General features: G+C 49.2%; 1 protein-coding gene across 5 annotated transcripts in view; it reads left to right on the top strand.

The window, feature by feature from the left end:
* The window catches only part of Hip14 (palmitoyltransferase Hip14), a 172,023-nt gene that overhangs the window by 5,811 nt on the left and 153,412 nt on the right, over positions 1-12,800 (top strand). The gene's annotated exons all lie outside the window — the stretch shown is intronic.

The following is a 12,800-nucleotide window of genomic DNA, read 5'->3' as shown; positions in this document are numbered from 1 at the left end:
ATACCTTGCCTCAGTAAATGTAGCGTGGTAAGCGTATCGGACCACCGCTTCGAAGTTCCTCGCTGCGAAGCGCGGACGAGGAAAGGAGTCAAGTGGCCGCCAAGATGCTGCAGTCGTCATCGATTGTGGAGACCATGCGGGGCCGGAGGTCTCGCCGATTCGTACCGGGAGGGCTGACTTTTCCGTCCTTCCATCTGCTCAACGATTCGGTGAGTCCGACGGATTTTCGTGGGTCTCTAGCATCATTACCATTCTGGCGGCTGCTAATTGCGCGGACTGCTCGGGTACAGTGCCTCTAAGGCCGGCTAACTCTGCAGAAGTTTGCGGTTTTGCTATTGTTGGCGCGGCTCAGTGGCTTGCCCGGCAGTTCTCAGTTGATGCGCGCCTTTCCTCGCAAAATTCAAGCCGTCATAGCTGACGCACTATTAATATGCCCTCTGTCACCTTTAGGAAGACCGGTTAGTGGTGGTGCCTTCTGCACCACCAACTGAGGGCAAAGCTGGCAGCGCATAGCCGAGCGGAGACAAAGGCCACGAAACAGGCCCGCTCCGCGAAGAGGCAAGCGCCCCGGACATCCCTCCGTCGCGCGCGCAGAAGGGGACGCTATCCCGCTACCCCGCAGCGATGACGGGGAGGACAGCCCGGGTGGAAAGCCAGCCGGGGGAACGAAACCCGCCACCCCCACCAAAGGGTGTTGGAATCGTCTTTTTGTATTTTTTTTAAGCGGCCCGAAGAGCGCCGAAGGGACCGCAGAGTGACCCGTTTGTAAATAATTGTAAATAGTTCTTCGACGGCCTCAGGGAGGCGGAACGCCGGAACGTGGCTGGTATTGCACGGGCGCGGGCGCCGTAGCGTTGCTGGTATTGCAACGGGCGCGCGGGGCCGGATACAGCGTGTGTCGCTGTTGCCCCGGGCGGGTTCGCTCTGCGAGGTCACAACGAGGTCGGCCGATGAAGATCGCGTGCCACCCGCTGAAACTGCAATGTGAAAGCTTTGTTCAAGGTGGTAACCCCAGGCACCGGAGAAACGCGATTTAGCGCCACTCCGGCAAGTATTGCACGGTCATCACAGCGCCAAGGTTTTCGTTAAAGTCGATTCGCGCTGTGACTTGGCCCGGCGTGGAGCGACTCTTCGTCTATCGCCGAACCTTCCACGTCTGTTCATCACACAGACATCGCGTAGTCGAAGTCAATTTTGATTGGTGCCGCGGATGGACAGTGTGCGTCTGTGGAAGGAATTTCCGCTAGCGTCGAAGTCGTATGTCATCGCGCTAGTGAAGACCACGTTTACTGTGTCCGGCTGAACTCAGACGGAGTAACCATTTATACTGAGACGAGGCATGCCTATGGGTATCCACAACTTTGGATCAGCTACCCATTTCTCTTCAAAAAGCTCTCAGCTATCCACTTTGCTGCAATCAAGCAGGCTGCTATCCGTCTTTCTCTGTCCTTGCTTTCCCTTTGTTCAGTGTTTCTTCGTTACACTACTTGTTTCTCTGTGTCTTACCTAGCCGTCTTCGTTTTGCTTTTGTGTATGGGTTTCCTTAGGTATGGTTCGTGTTGCTTTTACGTTAGTCATTTATTTGTATCTATGTGTTTTGCGTTTCGAGAGTGTTTCGCGTGTGTCCTCGCTGCCGTGTTGCGTCAACAAGTGATGTCGAACTGGATCGAGGCCTGGCGACGGCGGGGCTGTGGATCGGGCTGTGCGGTCACGAAGATTGGCGCGGATCATGGCTGCACCATGGAGCGGACACCTCCAGAGGCACCGGCACCAGAGGCCGTTGCCGGACGCTGTTAAAGTGGCTTGGAGTCGCACGCGTGGCATGCGGGCTTTGTTCGTGCTCGCCGGAGATATTTAGCGCGGACATTCCCTGTACATCCTCTGAACCGTTGTTATTCTCTTGTGTTTTGATTGATTGTATAGGCCAACGTTTTGTCATTTTCCCTTGTCCGCGTTTGTGTCCGAATGTCATTATGTCTCTAAGCGTTTGTCTTTTATTGTTACTCTTACATTTCCTTCGGTGGATTCTTTTATTGTGCATGTTCGCATTAAAGCATGGGCTCGTGTAGAGTTTCTTTTGTGTTGCTGTTGTGTACCTCAGACGTCCCTATTTAATCAATTCTACTAGCTTGCTTTTCTTCCTTTGATGTCTTTTTTTAATTTATGTTTTGGGGCTGGTGATTTTAGGTTCAAACTGCCAATGGATAGCTCCGTAATGTAATGACTATTTCTTTGTTCTTTGTTTTCTTTTCTTCTTGGCTGACATCGGAGCCACCAGCCTTGCATTGGTAGGGAGCATTTAAGGAGGGAGGGATGTGGGGTTTCTGGCTCTCGCGGCGGTTTTCAGGCTCTCGCGATGGTTCTGTGGAGCCATTGCGTTGTGTTGCCGGGGGCTCCGTGTCCCTCTCCTCCTTGCCTGGACGGGGTGGCAGCGGGTCATAAAACACTGTCGCTCTGCTGTCATCCCGCCCACGCGAAAGTCAACAGGCTTCCCCCATTGGCCCACATTTTGGCGGGATTCGGGCCCTGCTTGCGTGCACTCCGGGTAAGCGCGCGCAAGACGGGTCCTGGGGAGACCACATCGGGGCGTCGGAAGGTGCGTACGTGTTCCTCTCTGCCGGCGGCGGCCCCCTTTGTCCGCCGCCGGCCGATGGTTACTTCGGCTCGTCGGGGTCCCGGCCTCGGCGGGCGCACGGGCACTCTTCCGTCGTCTCGATGTCCTGAGGCAGCGTCTGCCGATCGTGCCCCCGTCTGTTCGTCTGTCGTTTCTCTCTATTTCCCTTTTCTCTGCTGTGGGGCGCACGATGGCAGGCGCTGACCGAAGGATAGGCAAATTCTTACTGCTCGAGTTCTTTGTTCTTTGTTCTTTGTTCCTCGTTTCTCTGTTCTCTCTCGGTGGCGGTGCGCCATTCTAGCGGCCACCGGTGACCATTCGGCCATGTTTTGTCTAATCAGATTCATATTCGGACGTGACGTTAAAACGTGTGTTTGTATTGACTCCCAGTTTAATAAATGTACTTTCTGGCTTCTCGAGAGCTTTGCCTAGGGTCTCCCTTGCTGCGCGCGCGGTCTCGCCTTCCCCTAAGCTGTGGGGCCGGCGGGGCGCGTACGCGCGCAGCTGCAGCTCGGCACACGGAGCGGGCCGGAGCAGGCGCGGACGCGCGGTGCCCTGCGCGCGCGGCGGCTCGGAGTGCTCGAACCCGCGGTGGTCGTCCGGCGCGCGCGGAATCGGAGCGTGCACGCCGTGAGCGTCGCGGACGAGAAGACCACAATTAGGGGTGAGTCGGCATGCCTTTGCCGATCTTGCGTGCCGACACCCGCGAGGGTGCGCAACAACAGAGAGAGCTGCGGCGGAACGAACAGAAAGAAACGTATTCGCCAATACCAGAGGACAACGAACCCCGGGAACACCAAGCTAGCTGTCCTGCGCCATATCGAGGCTGGTTCGAGGATCGCGTTGGTCTGGTCGAGGCAGCCAAAAGAAATCCAGGGGCCCTTTCCCCACCACGGACCCGGCACGTCCGACTGGGCAGGTGACGCCGCTGAGACGCAAGGTGACCCGGACCCAGCAGCCTTCTTGCCTCCTGCTGCGTCCCGTTACTGTCAAGCTGCTCCGTGGCATTGTTCAATGTTCCGGCCTGGCTCGCGACCACCTACACGGAGACAACGGCGGTCTGCAGCTAGAGCTGCTCCCTCACCAACATGGACTCAAACCGTGTTGCTGTCGGAGTAGCATGTCCCTCTCAGGAAAGCCTCAGGTGACGGCGGCCTCTTAGCGGCTAAAGGGTTATTTTAAGGAGGGGGGGAGATGTGGGGATCGCACGCGCATCCCGATATCTCCGGAGCGGCCACGCGGTTATCACGCGATAATCACTTGCTCGCTCGCGGAGAGTAGCTGGGAGAGGGCACGTTCGCCGCTCCCGCTGCTCTTCGCGCCTGGCCGCGACGCCGCAGCCCAAGGCACCCCGTTCCCTCCTTTCCTTTTCTTGGAAACGGGGAGACTCCCTCTCCGCCGCTCGGGGAGAAGCGCTATTCCCCCGATGCACCGTTGTCTTTCGGCTGAGGAGCTTGCGACTGGCCGCATCTCAATTCAGCCGCTGAGACCGCCGCACGCCGTCCCCCTGTTGCGCCCGGCCTTTGTGTGCGACTGACCGCCCCAGGGCCCGAGCGCGGATCCACTCTGGGTGAGCTGAACTCTTATCAGCCTCTTTTGTGGTTCCCACACTGTGCGGTTTATTTCACCCCAGACGTGCGGAATGCTCCGCCGCTGTGGTTTTGTTTTGTGTTGTATTTGTATGTGTTGTATTTGTATGTGTTGTGGCTGTTGTTGTCTGTTGGTATCCTTGTACTCTAAGGTGAATAAACACCTTAGGTCGAGACTCACCCTGTCCCCACTGGCCTGAACCCGCCGTGGTCGCAACTCACTGCGAACCGCGGGTTAGCGGTCACAGCTCTGACTGCTAGGGCTGCTGCAAAAGTGCTAGCGAGCGACTGCCGCTCCGACGGCGCTGTGCGATCCAGAGAAGGGTCAGGTGCGCACGCGCGAACCTGAGCAATACCCCTATAGCGGCCAGAAACAGAGCCAAGACAGAGCCGACAGCAGAGCGAAAGCGGGAGTATGGTGGCTAGCGGAAGGAGAAACGAATTACGTCCCACATTACGTCCCACGGCACACGGAGAGTCCGTTTTCGTTAAACTATAGGCTGCGGCGAGCTCGCAGCGTGGTCGGCGTGGTCTATGAGAAGCGACGAGCCTTTTCGCACTCGCAACAGGGCATAAAAATGTGCGAATCGACGCAAAACTCGGCCTAGAAACGTGCTTCGCCACAGCCAGGGCTCAATACAACCCAAGCTGGCACGACCCAGATGTCGTTTCCCGCACCGCCACCAGGCGCCGCTACTATACCTCAAACTCCAGCGCAAGACGCCCATAAGCTGGTACTTCATTCTATGACGCTAACTTCGACGCTCGTCGCAATGGACCCTGACACCGACAGATTGGCTCGCGATGGTGGGCTCAACTTCAGCGATTTGAGCACCGACGAGCGCGACCTGCTGCTGAGGGCTCGCACTGCCGGCGTCGTTGCGTACTACGACGGCGGCCTCGACACCGGATCTCCGGAGCGGGAAAGCAACGAGGGCTTCCCACGACATCACATGGACGTGGCATTCTCGCTGTTTGTTCCAAATGAAAGTTTCGCGAGCCAGCAGAACCCTCACAGCACGACGCGATAACGAAACTACTGAAACTCCAAAGCGTGCGCGGCGCAGAGTCGAGCGAAAACGAAACCTTTCGAACACCCATATTACTGAAAGGTAACGTCAAAATGTTATTTTTCTTAGAATCGAATAGACGTAGACAAGTAGCATTTTTTTCCGTCTTATAATCGAATGAAATGATATTTTTAATACGAGTAGTTGAATATTAGTAACACAAATTATGAGGAGTCCTTTCGTCATCGGGCTAGTACCGGAATGTCGCTGGGGGGTCTCAAATCGTGTCATGCATTTACCTCAATTTCTCGGTTACTAAAGCTCTGTTCGCGATTATATTGACGCCTTAGACGTTCTAGAACATTGCTCTACCACTTTAACTTGAGTTTCTGGTAACCTTTAGTGTCCCTTTAACCCTTTCAGGTGCCGCTTGCTTTTTCTTGCGCTCTAGACCTGACAAGACCAAACGACAAGGTTGTTGAGCCGAAACAAACATGTTTATTTTTTACAAACGTGTAACAATTAATAGTGTACAAAGTGCCTCAATAGTCATAGAACCGACATAGTTTCTTCATGAAGAAGCAACTCTGACTATCGGTTAGGCACAGCAGCACCTGGCACTTTATGCAATATATTCTTGACTGACCCTTGCATTTTTCACATTTACATCTGGACAGACCCACCTGTTTGCTTAGCTGCAGTCCAGTGCTCAACGGCATCATACTGGACATCTGTGCTGGGCCACTGAATGCATGAAGTTCAGGCAGCATATTTTAAATTTTAAGTGACGGTCTTACAGGCTTCTTTGTGGTGCTTAGCACAGACATAATGAGTGGCTTTGCAACCTGTAGTCGGAAATGCATCAAATCACTTCCATTTCGCTCTGTACTCATTCGTCACTATGAACTAACTCTGCTGCTGCCAAAGTACTGTTAGGAGCAAGGCACAGTATTTCTTCGCATGTACACTTTGAATAATCTCACACATTTGACATATAAACGTCACAGCGACTGCCACATGTGTGACCAAGCTGTATGTTTTGGTGTATGATTTATTTATTAATACTGCAATCCTCTCTCTGGGGATTTTAGCAAGGTGGTTTACAAAATACAATAGTACAAAAAAATTGCACATACAGTCAAACAATACAGGTTTCACATATACCTGATAACGTGACAAAGTATGCAATGCAATCACTCTAAACTACATACAAACGATGTTGGCGTCTGTACCAGCACAGAATCATTACTTAGGTTATTCTACTCGGTAACAGTCCTCTGAAAAGGGGAATACAAGTATTTAAAATGATTATTTCTAGTAGTGAATGGTGCTATTAATAGATCATAGTATTCCCTAGTGGTATATCTAGATGAGAAAATAATGAATTCTTTTGTGTAAAATGTTATAATGGCCTTTAATTAATTAAGAAACCTTAAATGTGAACAGCAGTTTCTCTGACTTAAGGTTTGTAGATTGGCTTTCGACAATTGATCAGTTATCGATGTGTGGCTGAAACTATATATAAAAAAAAAAAACTGAGTTTTTTTTTGCATTTGTCCCAGTTTGTCCATATTTGTTTTTGCGTATGGGTTCCAAATAATCGCAGCATAATCATGCATTGGTAGTATAACTGCTTTGCATGCTAACATCTGCTATGGTGGCTGAGCGGCTATGGTGTTGTGCTGCTAAGTGGCTGCTGAGCATGAGGTCGCGGGATTGAACCTTGGCCACAGCGGCCGCATTTCGATAGGGCCGAAATGCAAAAACACCCGTGTACTTAGATTTAGGTGCACGTTAAAGAACCCCAGGTTGGTAATGACTGATAAGGGTTGATGCTGGTCGGATCAAGTTTGATAAGATTGATAATGATACCCGGCTATGTGAAGATAAGCAAGTGGCACGATGCCTACACATACTTAGACAACTTCAGTGGAGTATCTGCATAATTCTTTTACCTCCTTTTTCCTTAGGACACCACATTGTAGGTCTCTCCCTCTTCCACAAGTTCTATTATTCTTCTCATAAAGAACCTCTACAACAACTCTTCAATTTTTTTTTACAAAATTTAAGTAAGCATGTGCATTGCATGAAACATATTGTACTTATAATCTTTCTCTAATGTGGCGGTGCTACACATGAGCCACAAATAAAAAAATAAAAATCAATCGCATGTTCCCTTTTGTGCTTTTCCAGTCCTTCCTTCATTGCCTTTTTTGAGCAGCCACTGAGTAGAATGGCCTTCCTCTGCACATTACCTGCCCATTGTCATTTTTAACTTCTGTAACTGATCACTTATCAGCTTGAAGCTTGTTGCAATTTTTTGTTCATAGACATATATCCTACCCCTTATGTAATACCCTCCTTTTAGGGGGCCTTTAACGTCATGTAAATTGAGGTGTTATCAAGCCATCTCGTATCTGGTGCAGTTGTGGCCAGAATCAGACTCAAGAAATTTACCTTGTATGCAGCTGTCATTCATGCTAGACCCATCACATTGGTTGTCAGTTGTCATGAAAGACAAGTTATGTCAAGCTGTCCATGGACCATTGTTTTGCTTAGAAAACAAATTGTAGCTGATGTAGGCAGCGGCGCCACACTCGGGCTGGCTGGCTGGCACAGAGCTGATCATAATGCATGGAGTAAGATAGACAGGAGTGCCAACTTTGGTGCTGTACAATGCATGCCCAGTGGCTATGGTGCTGGGCTGCATAGCACGAGGTCGCGGGATCGAATCCCGGCCACGGCGGCCGCATTTCGATGGGGGCGAAATGCGAAAACACCCGTGTGCTTAGGTTTAGGTGCACGTTAAAGAACCCCAGGTGGTCAAAATTTCCGGAGTCCTCCACTACGGCGTGCCTCATAATCAGAAAGTGGTTTTGGCATGTAAAACCCCAAATATTATTATTATTACAATGCATGCCCAGAAATAAGTAAACTGTTTGCTTTGTTGTGCACATACTCACGAGTGGTGGAGGTCAGCATTGGTGGCATGGAACTGGCATGGTTGCATGTGGATATCATGTACAGTACTGTCTGCTAGACACTATGGTTTATGGCATCTTTATTAGCAGCAACAATAAAAACTAAATTCTGCATGCACGAACAAAATAAACCAATGCTTCTTTTCTTTTTGCTAGCATTCAAGGTAAATATTCGCATCCATGAAAGCACAAGAAAACTAAAACTGCGGGAAATGGCAGAATTGATGTACCCATTGTCTACGCTAGCGCGTCTGCACGGAGCGGTCATCTTGCTTCGGGTCGTGGAGGAAACATTATTGGCATTTTGTTTTGGGTGCTTTGTTTACATATTTCCTCAGTATATTTAAGCTTGTGTGAAAGAACAAGGCTTGTGAATGTTTGTGTTTGAAGAGGCTGCACACTACCGAACGATAAAGTGTTTCGTGCATGGGTGCAATTATGGATACGGCAAAAGACACGCAAGTGTCGCTTATCCACAACATCACCAGATTCCATTGCTCCTCTGTTGGTGAACACAAAAGATTGTTAAATGTAAGGAAATGTTTAAAGGACTAGATGGCCTTATGAAACGAAGTGCTGGGGCAATTCATAGGTAATTGACTGAATAACTGAATTGATTAGCGATATAGTGGAGTGAAATTTATGCAATAGTTGCATTGCATGCACGGAAGCACTAGATACAAGTCAACAAAGCCTGCAATGAAATGTTTCCAGTGTCTTTGCCACCAATACACAGGCGCTTTACTGTATTCAAACCTGAACCTTAACAAATTAGTGCATGTGGCTGAGGACTAACTTATTTGCACGAGAAATCCATGAACTTTTATGGATCAATATATGACCATGTGGCGGAGAAACAGAGCTTGTGCTTCCTTGCAGAAATGGTGGACCTACCACACTAACATGTTCGCATGAGGATGCGGCGATACTGCTTCCGTCAGATAAGGGTGACATGAGAAGTGCAATAAATAAAAATGAACAATTCCCAAAATCCTACCATCTGCTATGATTGATGCCATAAGGGTATAACTAAGGATTAATTTTGATTGCCTGACGTTACCTGAAGGCACATAAAATCTCTATAGAAAAGCTTTTTTAATCCACCATATTAAAAAAGTAAAGACAGCCACAGTGTTGAACCTGCAACCTCGTGCTCTGCAGCAAAATGCCATAGCTAGCTATAGGAAAAGGGAAAAGCACCTGCCATCTTGAATTTGCTGACTGACAGTGCTAATAGAAGGAATGTTTTCATTACGTGCTCGTTTTTATTGTCTCAACTGAAATGTATTTCATCTGTAAATGTTCCTCTGCTAATAACCATTAGAAGCAAGAGCATGATGCACAGCATGTGCCATGGTGTGTGCCGAGCAAACGACAAAGCAGACATTCAGCCAGACGGCCAAGGAACCAGCATTGCTATTGGCCTCGAGCTCCACCACTGCAAAAGCTGGTGCCACCGTCGGCGTGACGTGCTAGGAGGGATCACGTGGACATAGCGGCCGCGTCGGCTGCTTCGGGAGTGCCGAAGCGAGCTGAAAATGAGTTTAAATTCCCTCGTACGCTGCGGTCCTCATTTAGTGGCGAAATTTTCCCCCTTCGAGTGTCTCCTTTAGAACGCTTGAAAGCACAACAATAGGTAGTGGCTGCCTTTGAAGGCGCGCAACATGGTAGGCTACTGCTCGGTGCCGCAGGGCCGGACGTACGTAACGGAGTCCGGTGTCAGCCTTATTCACATGTAGCCGCAGGACAAGAAGCTGCGTGAAGCTTGGCTCGCGAAACATAAAACCGGCAAACAGTCATCGGCTACAACTCGGGTATGCAGCAAGCACAGACGCGAGGAAGATTTCTGCTGCGGCGCCTGGTCTGCGATGTTCTGAAAACGCGCACTGAGACGCTCGCCCCAGTCCGCTGCTCGACTAATGTCATGATGGTTTGGTCTATGAACTTGTCGATGGTATAGATACTGGCAAGTTTAGTGGAGTGGAAAGGCAGTGGTAAGAAGCACATTTAAAAAAAGCATGGCATATGGTCATGTTTATGTTATGAATTAATGCACCAGATTACAAAAAAGGAGCAGCGGGAAATTGCACGCTGAGAACACCGATGAACATACAGTGCGACGCAACTCGAGAAATAATATTGAAAGTTCAAAGAACTTAGGAGAAAAAAAATATTGAATCGTCGCGACGGGACATCACAGTCCGTGTAGGCGTCGAAGTCTCTACAATGAAATTATTTTTGAACAGCTCTGATAGCGCCCACGCAACAATGGTTGCTTGTATACTGTCAAATGCTCATATTCTGCGGCCTAAAGCTCATGGCACGGTGCGAAAACGCGCGCATGGAAAAGCGAAACAGTGCACGGACAAGCATGCAGACGCGCAGTCGGTCGCTGCGAATCTGCGCGATCGCTGCATTGAGGCTTCGTTCTATTACGCTCCATTTAGTTATACAAACACTATAGGAACATATTTCACATAGTTTGCTCTCAGCGTTTACCTACCTTTCCCGCAAGAAGCTAGTTTGGGAGACTTCATCGCGGTGACCACGCTCAGTGGCGTTTACTGTACGTATTCGGTAAAGAGACAGCGCCTGTAAACGATTGTGTGCTTTCAGTTTGCCCAAGATTATTATTTAGACAGTAAAAAAACTTCTCTCGTTTTTAAAGTGCTTACAGAAATGTCCGGGAGAGCTCGTGCGTGGTGTTTTCAGTGAGCGCTGACAGCAAAACCTATGAGGAGCGCGCCACATGATCCCTCATACTACGTCAGCAAGGCGCTTCCGATAGATGGCAACTCCGTAACTCCTCGCCGCCAATAGCAGTGGCTTTGCCTGCCGGCATGTCTGTGATTCTGGTTTGTGACAACAGCAGCCCTCCATCCTACATGTTTTTTCGCCGGCGTAGCCACGATATTGTACATACAACTCCTTGAAATCCTTGAAAACCCTTGAATTTGGAAAGGGAGATTCAAAGGGCCCTTAAAACTCTTCTTTTCTAAAAAAAAAATGTGCTCCTTAAATTCCTTGAGAACTTTTAAACATTCAGTGTAACAAACTCTGTGTAGGGGCTATGCCATTGATACTGTCTATTGGAAAACAATCCTAAATAGTTTCTTTTGAGAGTGTCGTGCAAGGATTGCAATGTGGCGTGTCCTCAGCCACCAAAGACGGGCCTATTTAAATCGTCGTTGCCACCAGGGAGCTAGAAAAAGCCAGATAACGTGAGCAAGCCTTGCCACATTTACAAAGTGTAGGTTAGGGCGTGTTGGTTCATAACTGAGATTTTTTAGCGCACGAAAAGGGACGCAGGACAGTGGCAAGACGCGGACACAGCTCTAACTTCCAACAATTGTTTTATTCCACGAAGCGGTACACATATGTATAAGGGAACAGACACCACCGTACACATGCGCATATGTACTGATTTTGTGTAAGATGAGACAGCAACGAGACACGTGTAGGATGATATCGAAGATGAAAAACGACCATGCATAACCAAAAAAAAAAAAAAAATGTTGTTCTGCTGGTTGGTTCATATTGCAGCCATCATGGCTACATTCTCGAGCCTTATAGGCCATAGACTTGAGAAATACCTGATGGAAAGTAAGTTTTAGCCATTTAGTTATAACTGGACTATCTTTCGCTCAAGCCAGACACCATCATGCCAGAAGGTGATTGATATCATTACAAGTCAACTTTGAAAAGCCATGAAGATCTTGAAGCCAACTCCAACTCAACAGCTGCTTAGCTTCTAGAAATTAGAGCTGAGAAGGAGATTTTGCTTATGTACAGTGTAGGTGTACCAATAAGAGTTGTTTCCCCCTCCTTGAATTGTGGCCTTCGGCATCCTTGAATTGTCTTTGAATGTTGAGCCAAATGTTCTGTACGAACCCTGGGCATAGCACCGTAGGGCCAACGCACTGTGAACCACCCGTCAACGTTGTACAATTGGTGCCTTCTAAATTAACACTCCTGTCTGTCTTACTCAGTGCCACGATGGTAGAAACATTGCTTGAACCCATTTTTCTTTTAAAGTGAAGCTTTCTTTGCCTCTTCCTTCAACTTTCCCACTGCTGCTGCTGCTGTGGCTGCTGCTGTCAACCACACTGCATTGGAGGTGGGAGAGGGGGGTTCAGAGCGTGTGAATACATGACAGGGGTGAGTTAGGAAAGGTGATGCTAGAAACTGGTTTTCACCCCTCCGCGTGGAATGTGCACAATGCCCTCTGGAGCTCCCTGGCTGTCTCCACATTAGCCTCTTGCCAGCTGTAATTATCCGTGACTCCTCTCACAAGCATTGCAGAAACTGCAGCACTTCCCTTTCTACTAACTCGCGAGTCCAGAGGGGACGTAGATAGAACTGGAGGTAGGAGAAGAGGCAGTACCCATACAAGGGAGTGGGGGGCGACGTGAGAAGGCAAGCAAACCCTGCTACTATACGATGGCGGCTGCGGGCAAACTGGAAAGCTTAAGTTCAAGGTGTGGTACAGTATGTTGCTGCTATTTCTGAAAAATAGACACCATGCAAATATGTTAAGCGGACAAACTACGCAGGGCGTACAGAAGCAGAGCCGCATTAATTAAAAATCACCGCAGGGTCGAGGCAA

This window comes from Dermacentor variabilis, chromosome 4, assembly GCF_050947875.1.
Source record: "Dermacentor variabilis isolate Ectoservices chromosome 4, ASM5094787v1, whole genome shotgun sequence".
Taxonomy (NCBI): domain Eukaryota; kingdom Metazoa; phylum Arthropoda; class Arachnida; order Ixodida; family Ixodidae; genus Dermacentor; species Dermacentor variabilis.
The sequence above is the reverse complement of the archived record's forward strand: the minus strand, read 5'-3'. Positions and strand labels throughout refer to the sequence as shown.